At 50.6% G+C, this 21307-nt stretch overlaps 1 long non-coding RNA gene across 2 annotated transcripts in view; it reads left to right on the top strand.

Annotated features, from left to right (window-relative positions):
• Window positions 1–21307, top strand: part of LOC134476101 (uncharacterized) — a 49173-nt gene that overhangs the window by 1045 nt on the left and 26821 nt on the right. For both annotated transcript variants that reach the window (XR_010047587.1, XR_010047586.1), the window contains exon 2: window positions 196–282. This is a non-coding gene — a long non-coding RNA (uncharacterized LOC134476101). The remainder of the gene's footprint in view (window positions 1–195; window positions 283–21307) is intronic.

Genomic DNA, 21307 nt, shown 5'->3' with positions numbered 1-21307 from the left:
CTGTGACTGCTGGCCTCTGTGGTCTGGATAGGGAGGGTTGGCTCTGACTCTGAGCACAGCCCTGGCTTCAGGGTCAGAAGCGCAGTGCCCTCGGCCCACGGCAGCCTCTCTCAGGCCAGCAAGAGGCCGGGCGAGGGTAGGAGGCCCTGAGTCCTCTGGCGGGGCTGCTGTGCTGCATTCAACCCATCTGTGCAGGTAGCTGTGGACCAGAAAGAATGAACCCCAGGAAAGTCAGTGTGGTGAGACCGCGTGTGGCAGCGGGAGCAGCATCTGGACACCCAGGTGAGCACAGCTTTGTGAGCTGAGCAGCAGGATGCCCTCGGCCGCTGCCTGGCAGGCATGAGACCCAGCGGAGGGGTCAGCAGCCAGGGTATGCGGAGTTTGCCTCTGGAAGTTAACAAATTCTTGCTGACTGTGATCCTGACCTGCCTGGCACCATGAGTGGTAGTGGCCCCAGGTGTGCACCCGTGGAGAGATCTTTCATCCAGACAGATCCTCACACCCACGCTGATGGCTGTGTTACCCCCAAGCACCATCAGCAGGAGGCTGGATGAGCAGCACACTGTGTGTGTGGAAGAGTGGTGCTGCCCCCAAAGACCAGTGAGGTCCCGCCCTTTGCAGCAGCATGGCAGGTATGGGGGTGCTGCTCTGAGTGACACAGGCAGACACAAGGGACCGGCGCCACATTTCACACCCCTTGGCTGGGGTCCATGAGTCAGCCTGGTGGCTGCAAGGGATGGATTGGAGGTCACTGCAGATGGAAAAGGGCAGAAAGGAGTGAGGAGGCTTCTGGGGACTGAGCAGGTGCTGGGCGGAGAGGGAAAGGCCGAGGATGGTGGAGGTGGAGGGAGCAGCTGCTGGGAAGCAGCCTGGTGCATCCACGGAGCTGCATGGACGACTTCCATTGTAAAGCAGGATGTCAGCTCCCTTGTCACCTGCTCACCTCCACAGAGCCTGGCTGACCCCACCTGAGGGAGGGCATGGCAGTGTGGGGTGGTGGTGCCTAGCATCTGGGGGAAGAAGTCCGAAGAGGACCTGGGTGGGGCTTAGGATGGAAGTGTTTGTCTCTTTCTGGTTCCAGCCTCACCTGCTACCTCTCCATGTGTGTCAGCCACAAAGTGTAGGTGACAGGGTGGAGGGCTGGACCCTGTGGTGACCTGCAGGCTTTCCTTTTCTTCTGAGGCTCCTCTTCCCCACCCCTCAGACACCAGTAGTGTCAGGGAGGAGCGGGGACACAGAGGTGGGTGACAGGGAGGGGTCACACCGAGCCTTATGTCCCAGGACACTTTCCTCAGAGACATCTGTGTCTCAGATAGAGCTGTTAATTGGGACACAGCTCCAGCTGTCAGACACGGGATGGTATTTCCAGTAAAGGCCTCTTGTGCGCTCAGGCTCCATCCCTGGCTCTGTGCCCGCCCTGAGGCCCTCAGAGCTGCTCATTAACACCGCCAGCTGTGCACCCCCCTCTATGCATCTCTCCATGGGAGAGCAGTGAGCGTTTCTTCTGTTCTCAGTGGAAATGGGCCACTTACTGCCCACATAGAGGCCTGAGGCTCACTTTGTCCTGCCAGCCTTTGCTTTGTATTTTAAGAGAAATCTCATCTCATGCATCTTGAGATTTTACAATAACCCATGCTAGGAGGCCTTGGGGTCATCCTTTCCTGTGTCCCCCAAGTCCTCTGCTGCAAGTCCCATGGGAGGTGGCCAGAGTCCTCAGGTCAGAGAACCTGGAGGTGGCACATTTGACTTTACCTCCTTTAAAGTCTTTTAGACACTTTTATAACTCTACCCAGTGCGTTTGGAAGCCTCAGCGCTGGATTCTGCTGGCTATGCTGGCTCTGCTGGCTCTGTGGTCCCAAACGCTGACATTTCTCCTTCAATCCCATGTCTTCCTCTTCATCGGTGGTATCTCCTGCTCAAATGATTTCTCTCTGTGTTGTTCTACATTTGTGCTACTGCCAGACTGCAGTGCTGCGGTTCCTCTCTTCCTTGTAGTAAAGGAGCACAGTGCTTTTATTACCACTGCAGGTCCCTAGATGCCTGGCTTTGTTCACCAAGTGCCTCCATGCCGCTCTTCCATTCAGGGGCTCCTTACCGCAGCCCTGCGCCCGGGCAACGGGGCAGCAGCTCTGTAGCTCAGTGTCAGGACACCTGGCCGTGTCCCCCTGTCCTCCTTGGGATGGCAGCCACTGACTCGACACAGGTCCTTTGAAGGTTTAATTCTTTGGTTGTTGAGAAGACACTGGAAGTCCCTTGAATTATGGGGTTTCAACTGCTGTGATGGCACAGATGCCAGTGACACACTCATGTAAGGGGCTCTTGGTAACCAGTACTTCTCCCCTGCCCGGGGTCGGTCCTCGGGGTCTCTGGGAACTCTCAGTTCCAGGACGAGGGTCTCTTAGGACCTTTTTCTGCCTGGAACCGGGATTGTCAGTGCCAGGTCTCGAGAGCACAGCATCCTGCTCTGGGCGTCCTTGCTGCTGGAAACGTTAGGATCAGTATCTACGTCACCTTGGAAAGCTCCCGGAAGTGGTTTTTCTTTAAAATTCTTTGTTGTTTCTGTTTCTAAGCCTCAGGCTTCATCTTCAATCGCATCTTCATTTTTGCTTCTGAGCTTTCATTTGGAACTGTTTCCTCTTCAGTAGAGACACTTGGCTTCGGTTTCAAATTGTGGCCTTGAGGGCAGAGCAGAGCAGAGCTGCAGGGTCCCGCCTGGTTCCCCAGAGGGAGTGAAGCCTTGGCTCTGGCTGCAGACCTGTGGGGCAGCTGGTCCTCAGGACCCAGGACAGAGCCAGTCCAGGGCTGGCTGGGCCACGCTTGCTGTCGGCCAGGCATCTGTGAACAGCATTTCCTTTCTGTTCTACTTCAGTCCTTCTGACAAAAGGGGTAAAGCAATGCGATAACACAGAGAATAACAAAACAATGCCGACTTTTGCTTCAACTCATTTTCTTTTCACTCTTCAGTAGCACTGGGTTTTCCCTCAAGTCTTGCCCATGTCTCCAGGAGGCTCGCTCCATCCTTGTCCTTGGGTGCTCCCAATGTCTGAACCTCGTCTCTGTTCACTCTGCTCACTCTGCACACTTCACTGAGTCTTCTTGGTGCCACGGCGGTTCCCTAGGTGGTGATGGGGCTCTAGGAGTCTTTGTGGGCTCTGGCCTCAGTGTTCCTTGCTATGTTCCAGACTGTTCGGGGAATGCTCCTTACACACCAGCAGCTCCTCAGCAAAGGTGGCCTCAAGAGACCTCAATGAGAAGCTGTTTAGATCTTGATTTTCTGCTGTTCTGCAGAGCTGGGAGTTGAACCCAGGGCCTTTGGACTGAGCTGCATCCCCAGCCCCTTTTCTTATCTTTTTATTCCAGTTATTTGTACCTCCCCCAGATGGAGGAGTCTGTCTTCTAGTTTCCTGACATCTCTTTTTATCATCTGTTTATTGGTATTTCAGGCTTCTCAGATAGGAGAAATGTATGATATCAAACTTTCTGAGTCTGGCTTAGTTTCCTTAGCTGACTTTTAAGTTAACTCTCTTGTGGTGTGACTTACAGACATTGGAGTTCTGTACACGTTACATTTCTAGTGCATGGCCGATGGGTTTTGATGAATTTGTAGTTTGTGGCTTCTGCCTGTCTTCTCTGCTTCACGGTCCCTGCCACTGTAAGCGCAGATGTTGCAAGATTCTCCCCTCCTGTCCCTGAGGCAACAATGATGGCTGTGGCCCAGTGGCAGTTTTATCCCTATCCTGCTCCACTTACTCCTAGATCCAAGAGTGTGGCTTTTCTGGTCCTTTCTAGGCCTAGGTAAAATTATCTAACTTTGACTAATATCTCCTTCCCCTGTCACATGTACTTTTCTGTATTCCTAGATGGAAAAGTGGCAGCTTTTGGTTAAATTTTTATTATAATGGCATTAGTATAGCTGGGTGCGGTGGTACATACCTGTAATCCTAGCACTCAGAAGGCTGAGGCAGGAGGATCCTTGCAAGTTCAAGGCCAACCTGAGCTGCGTGGAAAAAAGACAAAAAAAAAAAAAAAAAAAAAAAAAAGAAGTGTTATTGCATGTACAATACGCTTTTTGTTTCAAAGAGAATTAAAAGGAAATCTTGAGCTTTCTGTTCCTTGTGCCAAGCTTCCGAGATTATGTACCTATTTGCTGCAGATCTTGTGCTGTGCCCAGTTTTAAGTTCCTCAGTGTGCCTGAGGGGTGGCCAGACCTTCCACAGGGGAGGCAGGTTCAGGCCCACACCTTTGACTGCGTCCTGAGTTGGTGTGGACGTCACCCAGTGTCCGCTTTTATAAAATGTGTGTAAAACCTCCCGGGACACCAAAATGACAGGAATTGGGGTGTACATGAAGAATGAGTATAAAATTGTTGGCTCGCCGGGTAACAGGTGGGGAATACACCTAGCACAACACCTGGCCCGTGGGGACTACTAACGATACTCTTAAATTATAATTATAAAATGGCTGTGAGATGGTTGATAGCATTTTGGCAAGTGAAAACCTTGAATGAACTCAGACTCAGAAATAATGGCGATCTTGAAGTATCTTGAAAATGCTGTCACCCTCATTCTTCTCATCTGTAGATGCAGATGTTCTGGGTTGTGGCCTTCCAGATCTTTCTTCCACTGCTGGCAGCCCTGGCAGTGCAGCTGCAGGGTGTCACTGTCTCCTCCTCGTTTCTGGGTCTCCACTGCGTTCTCTTACCCTGGCACCCACAGCTTCCTCGGGGCTTTCGCAGGTTTTGTGTCTCGGGCTGACTCTCCCAGGAAGGAGAGCCTGGGTGCTTCCAGCTTCCTGTCTTGGCCCTGGGGAAAGTTCGCTGGTTTGGAACATTCATGATTGCACAGAGATGCTCCTGTTCCTGTGTCACTGATCAGAGAAGCAGGACCGCATGTGCTCTCGTGCCTGAGTCTCAGCGGTTTCCAGGGCTTCTCCACTTCCAGGCAGTGGTGCCCCAGTGCTGCCCAAAACTGACTTCATCGGTGCCCCCCGAGGACAGGGCTGGGCTGAGCTGCACGCCACAGGTCAGGAACTTGGAAGGACAAGCAGGCCTTCCTGGGGTCCTAGCCCACGCTGGCAGGAGAAGCACAGCTCCAATGGGATACCTGGCCTCCAAGCTCACTTTTGTTTGAAATTCAATTTTAGTGGCCCAGGAACCAAGAAAGTAATTTTCAAAATAACATTGTTTCCAGTGCAATATTTTCTTTAATGAAACAGGGAAAATACAAATGTTGCAGGGTGAGGGGAAGCCAGGCTTCCCAGCTCTGACAGAGCTCCAAGGGCCCCAGGTGGCTCAGAGCACAGCAGGCAACCCCTGAGGGCAGGAGTGGGAGGTCAGGACTCTCGGCCCACCCGGCCCTCAGTCACCTGGGCAGGGCCCAGGTCTCCGGGCCTCCTATGGGGACCTCAGACATGCGGCTGGTGCTGCAGGTGAGGACCAGGTCCTGTTTCTGCTCCATCGGGAGAAGGTCAGGGAACCGCGGTTAAAAGCTGTTTGCATGGTTGCAGCTGTGGCTTTCGCCCGTCACTGCCGTACTTCCTTTCCTTCATGGTTTGCTGCCAGCATTTTCAAAACACGCAAGTGGCTTGTGGCGGGCGACCCCTCCCGGGAGCCCTCACACGTCTGTATCTGGCAGGGCTTCTCTGTGCGCAGTCTGGCTGCGTGCGCTCTGCTGCTAGCTTTTTCATCGGGGACCTTGCCACCCCGCCTGGAGATGATTTCTGCACTCATGCACTTGGAGAAGGCCTGCTTCTCTCCTCGGTTCAGGACACAGTGAATTATGCTAGCATGTGTTCTGGGGTGCCAGGCAATTTCTGCAGCCATCCCCAGGCAGCTCCCCTCGGATTAGGAGATGCTGCCATTTCAGGTGCAATTTGTCTTCATTAATCTCGGCCCTGGCCCTGCTTGTCCGGGCAGTTAACATGACTTTGGCACCCCTGGGCCTGTGCTGGTGTGTCACCCATGGTGCCCTCCAGAGGTGGCCACTCCTCCTCCTTGCATTCTGTGCTTGTTACTTTAGCATCGGTGTTACTTGCTTGGTAATTTTCTACCAAGTCTGCGTTGGTCTTCCATATATATATATATATATATATATATATATATATATTTTTTTTTTTTTTTTTTTAGGAGAGCAGGAAGCGTGGATAATTAAGAACCACTTAGGTTCCTGCAATCCATGTGGTCTGAACATTTCCATTTGATTTAACAGCTGCTTCTAGGCTAAAAGTGCCTTGCGGTCAAGGAGCTCCTCACTGGGAATACATGATAGATACATTGTGGCCCCTTGAATTGATACAGTAAGGGACTGGAGAAGGCACACTCCCGTCCTACAGAGGAGACCACCCTGCCCTGACTCAGTCCTCCCCATATGGTGGAGGGGGGGGGTGTCCTCTTCATTCATAGTCTGTAAGAAGGCTCAGAGGGGTGCAGGGTGCTCGCAGGCACACAGCACAGCCACGGAAGGAGGATCTGTTTAATCCAGAATACGGGTCCCATGGGAAGACACGAGCCATGCTTAATATGGTCTTTTTCAGAATTAGCTTGTTGGCTTTAAATTAATTAAAGCCTTTAGATTGATTTTTCTTGGCATTCTGGCAGATTCCAAAGGGGACTAACAATTTTCTTTTCCACCCCAAAACTGTCATTAAGACTTCATATCTGGGATTCAACTGTCACAGTCCTGGTCTCCATGGTTTGGGAAGTGTCCCCAAGATCCCTGTGGGAGAGGCTGGGACCCCAGGGGGCTGTGAGTTGAGGTCCCAGGTCAGGGTGAGCTGGCCTGGTAGGTCTGTGGGCTGCTCCTCTCCCCTCGGTCCCCAGCCGTGCTCTACCTGGGCTCCCATGGCATCGTGACACTGGCCACGGCCAGCACAGGGTGGGCAGCCGAACCTCCAAAACAGTGAGCCTAAGAGACCTTTCTCTTTAGAAGTCAGAACACAGACTTTGTTAGACTTGCTATGCTTTTTAATCTTTTTTCTTTTTTTTTCTGGTGTTTTGAGACAGGGTCTCATTGTGCAGTCCAGGCGAGTGGGCTTTGCACTCCCAGTGACCCTTCTGCCTCTGTAACCATTATTTGTTCTGAGAATTTTTCCTGGTTTTGCCACTGTGTCTATTTTCCTTGGTACTGGAGCTGAACCAGGGCTTTGACTGTCTTAATCTGAGACAGGGTCTCAATAAGCCACTAAATGTCTAGGCTGGCAGGGACTTGGGGTCTCCCGCCTCAGTCTCCAGTGTGCTGGGGCTGGGCAGAAGTCCTCTGGCTCCAGTAAGTATATTTTAATTATTCTCTCCCTCTCTCTCTCCCTCCCTCTCTCCCTTCCTTCTCCCTCTCTCTCTATCTCTCTTGCTCTCTCTCTCTCATACAAAAACAGGTGCCAGGTTCACCTTGTATATTCCCTGCCTGAGAATTGGATTGAGCTCTTTCTCCACGGAGCCCTGGGTTGCGTTTTATAACCCACAGTCTGGGCGGTTGTGGTGCCAGTTGTGGTGCCGGTTGCTGCTGGGATTTCATCACTGCTAAGCTATTTCAGTGAGATAACTAGAAAATAAATCTTTTAGGGAAGAAAGAAGTTACAAGTTTATATTGATACTTATAACTGAAGATTAAGAATGCCAGTTTTTAACTTGATGAGGAATATATTTACTGTATCTCCTCTCTCTTTAGGCTATTTTATTTTCTTGGAACACTTGCGAGCTTCTCTGTCTTATTCCGCAATATACGTATGATTGCAGAGTCACAGTGTGGAGGCTGGTGTACGGCCCACCATAGATGCTGCTCTGTATTTTCACTTGCAGGATGAAGATCACCCCCCACTGCTGTGTAGGATGATCCTCCTCATAATTTTTAAAAATAATTTATTTGCAATGCTTCATTGAAGTGTAAGCACCAGCACAAAAGCTTTCTCGCCACATTTCCTTCACACACTGGGGGGCGTTTTGGGCACCTGTGCCATTGTCTCCTCCACCCTGCATGCTGTGTGTGTGTGAGTGTGACTGTGTGTGTATGTGTGTAAATGTCTGAGTGTGACAGTGGGTGAGTTTTGAGTGTGACTGAGTGTGAAAGCATGTGTGTGAAAGTGTGTAAGTGTGTGAATGTATGTGTGTATGAATGTGAGAGTGTGTGTGATTGAGTGTGTGAGTATGTCTGTGACCAGTGTTTTTTGCCCATGCCCTGCACTATTTCATGGTCCTGTCCCCTTCTCTTTCCGTAATCACAGGACAAGCATCCAGCTCCGGGAAGTCACTGTCGTCTGGCTGTCACTGCCCCGGGACCCCAGGCTCACACACACGCTGCCCACCGAGTCCACAGAGCACCTTGCTTCTGCTGACAGTGCTCCCAGTCGGGTCCATTGGCAAGCTCACCTGTCCGTCTCCTGCAAGCCGTGTCTCAGGCTTTCTCAGCTCTCTACGATTAGAAATGTTTTAGAACACGGTTCCCCCAGTCTCTGAGATATCCTTGCACCTCCGAGCCTGTGTCCTTGGGACCACATCCCAGTCAAGAGTCTTGGCAAGGGGCTGATAAGGGTCGCACCATGCTCTGCTCCACTAAACCAAGGGACACAGTGAGCCAGGCCCTAGCTGCCAGCCACACAGTCTCCTCCGAGCATCCTGGATCATTCCTGTCCCCACGCAGCTATGGTGCTCCAGGGAAATGTCCTGAGCTGCCATCAGGGCTGCGTCTGCCCCAGATATTGCCCTCAGCCTGAGCCCTGGCCAGGGCTCTGCTGCTCACTCTCCTCAGCCTGTTTTCCTATGAGCGGGCGGAGCCCACATTGGCCAGGCCCTGGGTCACTCACTGGCCATCTGTTTCCTTTGTTGCCACTTGACAAGTTGGGATTCTAAGGGAGGGAGGAGCAGGTCCTCCTCTGTTACTCTTCTTCCCTTGTAAAAAGTACCCTTTTCTGCAGTCTGTAATTCCTCTTGCCCCTGCCCCGTTTCCGCTCTCCCACTGGTCACACACCCTGGTCCCTGCAAGATCTTTGAGAGTCTTTGGAGGTGGCTGCTTGTCCAGGGCCTCTTAAGGACCCATCTCCTGCGAGTCATCTGTTCACCCTTTCCCACACTACTGAGTCCTCGGCCCATAGGTGCACTTAGTGTGTTGTGGATGCTGTTGGTCTTTTGTCTCCTACATGGATCTTACTGTTTTGGGGTCGCCTGAGTTATTTTTCTCTCATTGTTGAAACAAAATACCTGATGCCCAAAATGAAGCAAGGGAAGGTTTATTTCTTACAGTTTTTGGAGGTTTCAGTCCACAGTCAGCTTACTCTAAGGCTGGATAGCATGGTGGGGCTGCCGTGTATGGCCACCACAAATAGCAGGCAGGAATAGAGCAAAAGAAAAAGATATACCTTCTTCCCACCCTTACACTGTATGCTGGCCCCACCCCTGCGCAGGTGAAGTATTCATACCACTAGACAATAAACCAGTCGTGAACACCAGACTCAGCTGCATCCATGATTGAATGAGGCGTGGGGGGGGCATCCAAACATAAACTATAACAAGGATTTTTACTAAAACAGTAAATTTTAGGTATTTTAGGCTGAATCTTATCAGATGCTTTTTGCACCCAGGCTGGGATGGTCCCTGAGTCCTCCCTCTGCTTGATGGGACAGACCAGGTTTGTTGATTGGCTTATGTCGAGCCACCCTTGAATCTCTGGAAAGAAACACCTTGAGCACGGGGATGCTTGCGTGCTATTGTGTTAGATTTGCTACTATTTGCTGATGGCTTCCATGTCCATTTTCACTGGAATATGGGTCTGAGCTTTCTTTGTGGCTGTATCCTTGTCAGGCTTAGTACCAGGGAAACGCTACCTCCTAGGACGGGTCTGGTGGGCATCTCTTCTGTCCTGTTCCATGGAGATCTTGGTCCAGGCTGCCCCTGAGGCCTGCTATCATTTTTTCAACTTGCCAGAATTCCAGCTCCATAATTTGGTTTTTAAATTTGCTTTTTTTGTTAAATTTACCTATTGGAGTGTTGAAAGTTTTGTGTTTCTTCAAGTTCATTGGCTTCCTTTAAATGCCATTTCAGCTCTTTATCTTGGAATTTCCCACACTGACTGCCCCTGATGGGTGTCTGGCTTGTGCTGTCAGATGGGGACACAGCTTTCCCAGTGGCTCCTGTGCCTAGTGGCTTGCGACAGGGCCTGGGCATGGAGCTGTTGGGTGCTTGTCCCTACCTCCCGGTCACTGGGCTTCCTGGTCCTGCTTCCCTGAGTCCTAAGTAGCCTGCCTATCTCCTGTGGGCTGCAGCCACAGCCGCTGTCTTCCCAGGATGGCCCAGGTCCCCGTGCTGTGTCTGTGGTGACCAGGGGAGGGCTATCCCCATGCAGGGTCAGTGTGCCGCTCAGCAAGAGTCCTTCCTGGAGAGAATGGTGCATTCCCCACTCTGGGGCTGCACCTGAGGCCTAGCTGCTGGGCGGCCTGGAGATGGGTGCTATTAGATCGGGCCAGGGTTAGGTTCACCAGTCTGGTGCTGAGTCCCAAGGCAAAGCTGTCCTTACGATGCCATCCTACCCCAGTGAAGGGGTCTTGTGCCATGCCATGGCACCAAAGTTGGCACAGTGTTGGTGAAGCTGGCCCCCAATACCAAGGCTGATGCTGAGTGGGGTGGCAGTGTGCCTCTTGTCTCTGGAGGAGGGGGAGGAGGCTGGCTCCAGGCCCCTGGGCTGGCAGCAACATGGGCTAAACCTATTGGCCTGGTGTCCTGGGCAAGGCTGAGCTCTGCACTTGGGACCTCTGGGCCCAGCACAGAGCTTGGTGTCCCTCAGGCCCAGCTGCCTGTACATGGCCTGGGCAGGCCTGAGGCCTACGAGGAGCTGTAGGTCTGGAGGGAGGATCCCCAGCGCCTGTCTGAAGTCTGGATGGCTCTGTCCTAAGGGCGGGCCCTGCACCCTCTCCTGGTGTCCTGGGCTCCTCATTTGCTGCAGGCGCAGCTGTTTACCTGAGTGTCTGGGGAAGGTGCTGGAGGTCACTCTGTGGCCTCTCCCAGGATACCTATGTTACACATGACCAGTGCTCTTCTAACTGACTGCGCAGAACCCCAAAGTGTCAGGTCCCCAAGGTGCGTGTGGGAAGGCAGTCGGCGGGTCCCTGGTTGCCCCTCTGTGACCTGGGAAGGGACGGGGTGCCTTCTATCTGCAGACGCACATCTGCAGAGCTGTAGTTGACAGTCTAGGAAATGCACTGCACCGTCCCGTCCTGACCCAGGCAGGTGGAGAGCAGCCGAGCTTCTTTCTTCTCTTCCCACGATGTCAGCGGCATGGCCACTGGTGTTGTGCACTGCTGGGGGAGCCAGAAACCAGCAGGGTTGGGAAGGCTGGGCTATGGTGCTGGGGCAGAGGCTGAGACTGCAAAACTGTGGCTGCAGATAAAGGCAAAGGATGCCGGCAACAGCCAGGCTGCAGGCTGGAGACTGATGGCAGCTTGTAATTGTGCTGTGGTCAGCACCATGCATTGGCAGGCATCAGGCACATGGGTGGGCACTGCAGCACACTTCCCCAGCCCCAGTGCCTTTGTCCTTCCCACATCAGAAGCCACAGAGAAGCTCAGGTTAATGGAGCTCACCGTGCGCCCTCCCTCCCAGCCTGGTTCCCTGCTGGAGCAAGAGTAGCTAAGCCACTGTCTTTGTAACCCAAGAGTGGATTGCAGCTGGACCCATAGCTCCTGAACAGAGGCCCTGCTGTATAAAACACCCATGGACAGCTCTGGGCACCCAGTGCAGGCCAAGAGATCCAGGAGATGTGCCTCTTCCTGCTGTGCACCACCACCAGAAGGCCCTTTCCTCTGCCGAGAGAACCAGGAGATCTGCCTCTGCCTGCTAAGCACCACCACCAAAAGGCCACATCCTGCAAGTGGCCAGCATGGGCAGAGAGAACCAGCAGAGCCACCTTCACCCTCAGGGAGCTGCCACCAGAAGTTTCCTTTCTGCAGGCAGCCAGCAGGAGCAGGGACACACAGCCAGGTAAGCCCTGTGCATCTGTAGGCCACCATTGGAGGCTCTTGGTTCCCTCAGGCAGCCATCACCCACAGAAGAATCAGACAAACACACCCCTATGTGTCTGACACCATTGTGGGAGTCCCAGTATAGACACATAGGCTGAGAGAAGCAGCCCCACCTACATGCACCCCCGATAATCAGCGAAGTCACAGTGTAGCTGCACAGGTTTAGAGAAGCCTGCTTCATGCCCTGCTATCTCTCTGTAAGTCTGGAATTAGAGGAACTCAGGTGCCTGTCCCATCCCCCTACACTGCCTGGGGCAGCCAACATGGGAAGCACCTGGGACCCCACAACCAGCTTGTTGGGAGGAACCCAGAAGAATGTCAAGGTGAAGGAGCAAAAGTAAATTGAGACCTCTAGCCCACACAGAATAAGTCTGGGAGATATGGTCATGGAAGAAAATGGGAATCACACACCTGAAATCTCTGAGAAGATAGCAACCAAAGTAAGGAAACAACTTCATAAGATTGTAAAAACAGTCAAATCAGAAATAATGTCTCAGGTAAAAGAAGAAATCACAAACATACTGAAAGAATTGTTCAGCAGGTCTAAAGAAGACTGAGACAATAAAGAGGAGCATAGGAAAATGATGGACACCTTGAATGAAGGTAGAAAGGAATCACAATGCATGAAACAGCTTCAAAGAGAGATTCAGGGAATTAAACATTCAGTCGAAAGCTGGCAAATCTGCTTGAAAAAGACTGAAGATAGACTTTCAAACCTTGAAGACAGGATTGCAGTTAGTGATCGCGAAAGGAAAGATTTCTTAAAAATAACAAAGAAATAACTCTTAAAAATAACAAAGAATGCAATGGCTGCAAGATGATGCAAAGAAGTATAACTTAAGAGTGATAGGTGTAGGTGAAGACGCAGGGGTCAACACAAATGAAATTAAAAGGGCATTCACAGAAGTAATAGTAGAAAACTTGCCAAACATGGGAAATGGATCTGGCATGTAGGTAAGTGAGGCATATAACCAAAGTAAATCTACACCCAGACATATAACAATCAAGATCCCAGAAATTCAGCACAAGGACAGAATATTAAAGCTGTTAGAGAAAAGAGACAGATCACCTATAAAGGAAAACCAATGAGAGTCACAGCAGACTTATCAACACAAACCACCAAGTCAAGAAGAGGAGTTTGGAGTGTTTCAAACCCTGAAAGAAAACAACCTCCAACTCAGATTGATCTACCCTGAAAAACCATCTTTTAAAATTGATGGAAAATAAGATACTTCCATGATGAACAACTGAAGGAATTTATGACTATCGAACAAACCCTACAGAGAATGCTAAAGGATATTATAGAAAGAGATAAAGCTGATCATGGTTCCAGGAACAGCAGCAGAGGAGGATCACCAAACAAGACAGGCAACTGAATGAAAGGGAAAAGTGGGGGGCCAACAACAGGAGGATAGCATAGCAGAGATGAACCAATGTATGCTGGTTGTAACTGTTTATATAGATGGCCTCAGGTCTGCAATAAAAGGAAACCCAGAGAGAGTGGGTCAGGAAATAAGACCCATTGATATTCTGTATACAAGAAACACATCTAACTGGAGAGGAAATTCATAGACTGAAAATCAAAATCAAAGGAGAGAAAACAATTGTTCCATGTGACAGAATGGATAAGAAAGATATGTATTTTCATGCAGTAGAAAACTATCCAGCTATAACCCCTTGCGGCGGCCCGGCCTTCCCTCGCCCCTGCCCCTGCGGAGCTCCAGCCATGGCTCTTTCCTGACCTGATCTCTCACCCCGGGGGTCCGGGTAAACTTCCACCCTGAGCGGTTCCTGTGGTTCTTCGCACAGCACTAGCTCAGGCTGCCGTGGTCCGTAAGTGGAGCACCGGAGGAGTTCTCAGGACCGAGGAGCTGTCGGGTCAGCAGCAAACGCCAGCTGGAAGGAGCCTGCTGTTTGTCTCGCCCACTGAGGTGGCCCAGGCTCCCGCGAGGGTTTGGGGATGCCGAGGCAGGAGCGCTGGGCGCTAAGCAGTCATAGAGCCCGGCTCCTCTCTCCTGCTTTCTGGCGGCCCGGTCTGTCCTGACAGGGTGTCCTCTGGCCCCGGGCAGGTGTCCTTAGCGGAGGACGAGAAGGTCTTGGCCTTTCTGGGCCGGAGTCTGGGGCCCTGGGGGCCCCTGGCCTCGCCTCGGCCCAGGGGACCAAAGGCAGGAGAGCGTCCTGACTCAGCCCAGCGGCCACAACCCACGGCAGCGCCTCTGCTTTCAGGACAAGACAGTGGTGCCTTTGGAGGAGGCCGCACGTCCGTGCTGTCCGCGGTGCTGGGACAGCGAAGCAGGCTTCTCGGCCTCCGGGGGGCGGCTCCTGGGCATTGACACAATGATGTCCCCGAGGTCGCTACCCTCTCCTCCCGGGGCTCCAGCAGGGTGCAGGAGCAAGGAGAGGGAGCTCGCCACGCGCAATCACGACCTTGCTGCCCCACGGTGCTGGACTGCTGCTCTGGGCTGAGCTTCTGTCTCCATCTGTGTCACGCGGCTGCCTGCCTGGTGGGGTCGGCTCTGCTTCAGAGCCCGCGGCCCTGGTGAGGCAGCAGTGGGCAGCAGTGCAGGACACACAGGCGAGCACCCTGGGGACCCCCAGCCAAGGCCCGCTGCTGCGCTGGGAAGCACAGCCCGGGGAAGGAGGACTGCAGACGCCCCCCTCCCTTCCTCTCCGCTTCCTTTCCCCTCCTGCGTATCCTCTCTTCTCACCCCCTCATCTCCTCTACCTTTTGTCAGTTCCTCACGGAAGTGGTGCTGTCAGAAGAGGCTGGTGTCCACTGTGACCAGGTGCAATTTAATGTTCCCACCGCTGTGCTGAAGAGAGAGTACTGTTCCTCAGCATTTAAGGCACAGGACCAGGACTGTCAGGGTTGTTGTCATATAGCGCTGTCAATCTGTTTTTTGGTACCAGCAATCAAACTCACGACCTCATGCTTGCCAGGCAGGTGCTGTGTCACTGAGCTACATCCCCGACCCTGTTTTCGATATTTTAACATGTTATTGTTCTGCACTTATGCTGAAGTATGATCACCTCAGCTATGGTGTAAAAGAAACAATAGGTGTGGGTTAGATGAGGCTCTGGGTTACAGTAATGTGACTTGAACCACTGCAGATTATTTTTCTTCTCCTAGTGAAGTTTAAAGGTTGCTGCCCTGGGGGCTGTACATGGGCTACACAGTTGTTGGGGTTCTCAGGGCTGCTGCAATTCCAGTGGTCACATGTGCATTCCAGGAAGCAAATATAAAGCAGAGGAGAAAGGGCATTGTTGCTGAGATACCTTTCAACAGGGCACTTTGCCATCTGACAGACTTATTCTCCTCTTGGGTTAGTGAGGATGAGGTGGTGAGGGATTATGGATAGGCTAGGAGACTAAGGACACTGGAGTCCTCTGAGTTCCAGGATGCGCTGTTAACGAATTCCCCTCTTTAAGGCCCCTTGGGAGAGCCAGTGGCACACTGCGAGGGACGGGTGCTCAGTAAATGTTAACGGGGAGAGCTCAGTTGGTACGTCCAGCATGCCTGGCGCTCCCGGTGCTGGAAAACAAGTTCCATCCTCGTTGTAACTACTGAAAGACTACTGATCTCAAAACCATGTTCCACGAGTAAAAACTGACCTTGTAAGTGAGGGCGCTCAGCTGCGCCGGGGCACAGGTTGGTGCCTTTCGGTCTCAGCAACACGTCCCGGCTGCGTCTCGTGTTTGCGTGATCCTCATGGTATTGGTTCTGGGCCCGGGTCCGAGGTTATTATTTTGGGTTGGGTTTTTTTTTTTTTATTGGTCCGGGGATTGAACTCATGACCTTGCGCTTGCTGAGCAGGTGCTTATGCCGCTGAGCTAAGTCCCCAGCCTGAGGTGATTATTTTAAACTCTGCTGTTTTAGTCATTGATCTGAGGGAGGCAGAGGCCCCCTTTCCCCTTCATTCATGCGTTATTGCATTATTTTATGGTTCCAGAAAAGTCAGATGTTATTGAAGAAATTTTATCTAATTCCTTGTTTAAAGAGGTTAGTTTTTGTGATGAGAGCTAGTGATTTATTCCAGTTTTCTTTAAACTTTTATCCAGTATACTTTTTAAGTTTCCTGGTTTGTGGCATTTAAATTTTATCAATCATTTTGTTATCAAACATTGTGTTAGTGGAGCTTCTATTAGTATTTTTAAAATTTCTGTCTGGAGACATTTTCTTGCTGTGGTTGTAACATTTGCTATTGAAAGTCACCACTCTGCTGTCCTTACAGCAGCGTCCTGACCAGGACCAGGCAGAACCATTCATAGGGTACAGAGTCGACCATTTCTTAAACTCTTGAATGAACTCATCCACAAAACCAAATTCCTCCAGCAGGTTTTTGGAGAAAAAAATTTTTAAAAAAGTTTTTGTTTTTTAAAGAGGAACAAAAAACCAGAAGAAAAAAAAAACAAGACAAAAACAACTACAAGAACAACAAAAAACCCCAAACAACAACAATGTAGGCTTTCAAAACAAGATGATAGGAAGTTAACAATGGTTGTAATATTTTTTTCTATTTTGAGACAGGGTCTCAATATGTAGGCCAGGTTGGGCTTGAACTCACCGTGCAGCTCAGCCTCTTCCCTGAACTCACAATGATCCTCCTGCCTCAGCCTCCTGAGTGCTGGGGTTGCAGGTGATGCCACAGTGTGAGGTTTAAAAGTTATTTTATTCGCTTTGTCACCTGTTTTCTATTTTTATTTTTAGCAGTCCCTGTTTGTACAAATGACAGTGTCCCCATGGGGGCTGCTGCATGTGCTCAGCGTGGCTTCTTCTCTTTATGGCCCCTCTCCCCCTTTCCATCTCTTGGTCCCCTTTCCTTTTGCAGAAGACCCGCAGAAGCCTCTAAATGTTTGCTAGTCATCCGTGTTTGCAGCACATAACGATGCCATTCCTCGTGTGGAGTGGGTGCATGCGCCTCGCAGGCCTTTGCCCGTTCTCATCGGCCTCATCTCGTGTCCCTTCCCCTCCCTGCCCTGTGTCCCCCTCGGCACGGCTGCTCCCATCTCCTTTCCCAAGCTCTGACTCCCGCTGTCTCTGGGTCTGCAGCTGCAGTCCGCAGCTCTGCTCAGAGAACTTCTCTGTCCGGGTCAGGGTGTGACAGTTATTGTCAGGTTTCTGCTCAGCCCATCCTCACTTCTCCTTTCTTTGTGTCTTACGCACCACATGCTCTCGCCTTTCTTGGTAAGTCTTGCCAAAGCCTTACTTCGTTACTGACCTTTCTGGAGAGAGTGACCTCTCCACTCGGAAGCAGTGCTGGAGGACACAGTGTCCAGGGGTTACAGATCTTTCTGGAGAGAGTGACCTCTCCACTTAGAAGCAGTGCTGGAGGATGCAATGTCTGGGGGTGGTGGTTTAGCCTTTTGAGGGTGGAGTGGTGGGGACAGAGTGGAGGGCAGTCGTCTTATGTGACCTGGTCACCCTGGTCATGGTGCACGCCCAGAGATGGGTCCTTGCCAGGTGGGCTTGGGCACAGGCCACACTCGGAAGTCTTCTTGGCCACACTCTCTGCCACCTCTGCCCATGACAGCACCGCTGGCCTGCTGACTCAGGCAGCTGTGGGGAAGGCAGGCGCCTTACTAGGAGAACCCAGCTGACGCTACCCACAGCGTGACTTTCAGTGCGTAGCCCATTCAAATATCATGTTGGTCTTTTGTTTGGCAGAGTGATTCACTGTCTTGTTGCCAAAGAAAAAGAAATCTGAGTCATTCACAAAATTACCCCAGATCTGCACTGAAAAGAGAAAGCTGGCTCAGAAGCAGGGCTAAGAATGTGGTCACACAGGCCCCTGGGCTCAAGCTACAGCAGGGAGATGACTTCCAATCCTGTGCTTGGTATAGGCTGCCAGGAAGGGCTGGGACATATCTAACACAAGCTATTATCTATGTACGGGTTATGTCAGATTATGAAGAACCTTTGAAATATCTATCCACAAGCCCATCATATAGCCGAGTAACTAAAATATCAGTGCTATTAATTTTCACATTTAATGGATAAAAATTTAGACATGTTAACACCAGCAGTTTGCAGTGCATAATTATTTCAGTTATTCTCGTATATTTAACTCACTCAGTTATTAATATTCAGTTCTTCTGCTGTTGTGGTTATATCTAGACATCCCCGAAGCCTCATATGCTTACAGGCGGGGCTTTAGGAGTGATGGATGTTGGGCTGAGAGATTCATAGTGGATGGGCTCACAGATGCCGTTCAGTAGACTGTGCTCTGGGGAGGTGGAGCCTGGTGCAGGTGGCGGTCCCTGGGCATGGCTGAAAGGATGTAGCCACCTCTCCTACTTCCTGCTGCCCTGCCCTAAGCTGTTGTCCTCTGCCACGCCTTGGAGCCCGAGGGATATGGACTAAATCTGAGTGATGAGAAAGTAACTAACACAGGCACTAAACTGCCCAGGCCAGCTTGACCTGAAGATCCTCCTGCCTCAGCCAAGCACATTTAATTGCTCTGACCTGACTCTCTGACTCACTTGACACTTTTTCATGTTTCTGGGGATTTAGCTCAGTGGCATAAGCGCCTGCCTTGCAAGGAGGCAGTCCTGAGTTCGATCACCGGTACCGATAAAAAGACAAAAAAAAAAAAAATTTTTTTTTTTTAAGTCCGTATCATAGCCTCATCTACCCTGTTAGTACTCAAATTTTCCTAACGGACTTTTGCCATCTTTTAAACATTGTGAAATACTGGATTATTTAAATTCATTTCATTTTAAAGTATGAATTCATTTCTACTAAATTCGTTTTTCGTGAGTTCTAACTGATGGGTTGCACTCCCATGGAACCCAGCATGGCGCCTAACCAACAAAGCCCTGGGGCAACGGTGAGGGTGGGTTCCTTCATACTGACCGACTTCCGCGTTCTTCTTCCAAACCCGGGACTAACGTCCTGCTTTTCACTGCACGCCAGCATCCCCCAATCAGCTGTCAATACGTCACCCTGCCCGCCCCTTCAAGCTCCACCCCCTGTCAGACCTAATACAAGCCTGTACCTCTTCTGTGCCTGCCTCAGAGGGATCTTATACTCTTCTGCGGCCCTCCCATGGCCACAATAAAGGCCTTTCTATTTTTTTCTTTCCTTTGCTTCTCTACTGCACCAAGAAAAGTTATCGCTAACATTTCACAAAATTTTAGTTTGTTCGATTCACATTACAAAATACAAAACTGTTTCCATCAGGACTAAGGTAATTTATAGGGAATTCTATTTTCACATCACAAGGTGTTATGTAAGTGCAGTTGTAAGATCTGCTTTTTGTTTTCTATTTGATAGGAATTACACATATTTATGGTACAGTAGAGGGCATGATTTTTTATTTATGTATACAGGGCAAAATTGCTAAATCAATCTTTTTAACATACACATGCCTTCATAACCTTATTTTTTTATGTGTGTAAAAAATATCTCCCTGAAGTTCTGAAATATCCAGTGTATCATCAGTAACTGTGGCCACCTCAGCAGACAGTGGGGTCTCTTGGACCTGTTTCTTCTAACTGCGGCTCTGTTTGAATGCCATCTCATGGCACCCCTTTTGGGTTGGACTAAAATGTCCCCAAGCCTCATGCATTTGGAGGGTGACTGTGTCATGGGGCTGTGTGCTCCTCAAGGTTTGTCCATGGGTGAACTCAGAGCTGAATGTGCTGGGGGGAACTTGGAGGGGCTCCCTGGGTGTGGCCTGGAAGTGTGTGTTCCTGTCTAGCTCCTCCTCCTCTCTCCGCTTCCTGCCTGCCCTGGGATGTGCAGCTCTGCTATGCAGGTTTTGCCTTACAGCCAGCTGACCCTGGACTGAACACTCTGACACTGAGCCACAAGAACCCACTCCTCCTTGAGTTTCAGTTGTTGGGCGTCTCGTTCCAGTGATGAGAAAGTTACTAATATACACCCCACTGGACAAACCCTGGTAACTGATGGTTTTCAGCCTGCATAACAGTCACCAGGTCATCATGGTGGTCGTCCAACATGACTGAGACATCCTAGGAACAACAGCACATCAACTTCCTGCTTCTTTTATCCTCAGCCCCAAACCTCAAACCTCTTCTTCCTTTTTCACAGGCACCAGGCTCCTCCAATCAGCTGTTGCTATATCATTTTGCCCACGTCCCAAACTCCTCCCCAACCCAACCTAATGAAAGCCCAACCACGTTTTGTTCTGGTCAGAGGGAATTTTGCACTCTTCTGCAATCTTCAGTAAAGGCCTCTTTGTATCTCTCTCTCAATATCTCTCAAGTGCACTAAAAAACCAAGTTTTGGTGCCATGCCTCGGATTGGTGGGGGGAGTAGCTACTGGGGCTACCCTCAGTTTGAGCTCCTTCTGCCAATGCGCCACATCTCTACTTTCGCATCACCCCTGCATTGCCATGACTAGCCTCCATCCACCACCAGCCTTGATTCTCACAGGTCCTCACAGGCAAGCTAGTTCTTGTCTTGGGGTGCCCTCCATGTCAGGATTCCCCTCCATGTCCTTCAGGACCATGTTTCAACTCCTTCAGGACCCCTCTGTTGTTCCCTTAGTGGTGACTGGTGGATACAGGTGATGCAGATTTTTTTTTCTCTCATTCACATTCCTGTAAAATGATAGTTCTTTGCAGACACTGTGACCCGGCCTCTGTGGCCTTTGGCTCACCTCTAATTCTGTCACTATGGGAAACTTCCTGCCCCAAAAAAGACACTCTACGTGGATATCTGATAAGTCAGTTGGGCACTCTTGGTCTCCAGAAGACCATCAAATTGAAAAGATTTATATTTTATTGTCAGATGGTATGGCCACAATCCAAGCTCAATAATGGTCATCACTGTCAGTGGTCATCACCATCAATAATGGCCAGAGGAGGCTAGTTATGATTTTGTCACCCTCTGTAACTTAGAAAAATTTTGCTATCACAAAGGCAAATGGCCAGAGATGCTTTATGTCCAGGCCTTCTATGCACTCAGGTCTCACCCTCCTTCCTCCAGGCCTGTAAAGCACCCGAGGTGTACTTGGCTCATTCAACAGCACCAGATTCCCCACCTGAAAGCCCCACTGACCCTATAGCTGATTTTCCTTATAGTCTTGCTCCTGCGCTGTATCTCGAGGAGCCTTGTCTATCCTCATACTAGCTAAAGATAACATTATAAACATCTACACTGACTCAAAATAACGTTTAGCATCCTGCACTCTCATGTGGACATTTGGTGAGAGGGCTCTAATTAGTACTCAAAGGACCCCTACTATTAATGCGCCCCTGATTCTCAAATTCCTAGAAGCAGCAAAACTCCTAAAACAGGTAGCTGTCACTCACTTTAGAGGATGTGAAACATCATCAGATC

Source organism: Cavia porcellus, unplaced genomic scaffold (assembly GCF_034190915.1).
Source record: "Cavia porcellus strain 051 isolate PalLab524CR breed Dunkin Hartley unplaced genomic scaffold, mCavPor4.1 scaffold_1, whole genome shotgun sequence".
Classification (NCBI taxonomy): domain Eukaryota; kingdom Metazoa; phylum Chordata; class Mammalia; order Rodentia; family Caviidae; genus Cavia; species Cavia porcellus.
Note: the sequence above shows the minus strand (reverse complement) of the source record. Positions and strands in the feature narration are given on the sequence as shown.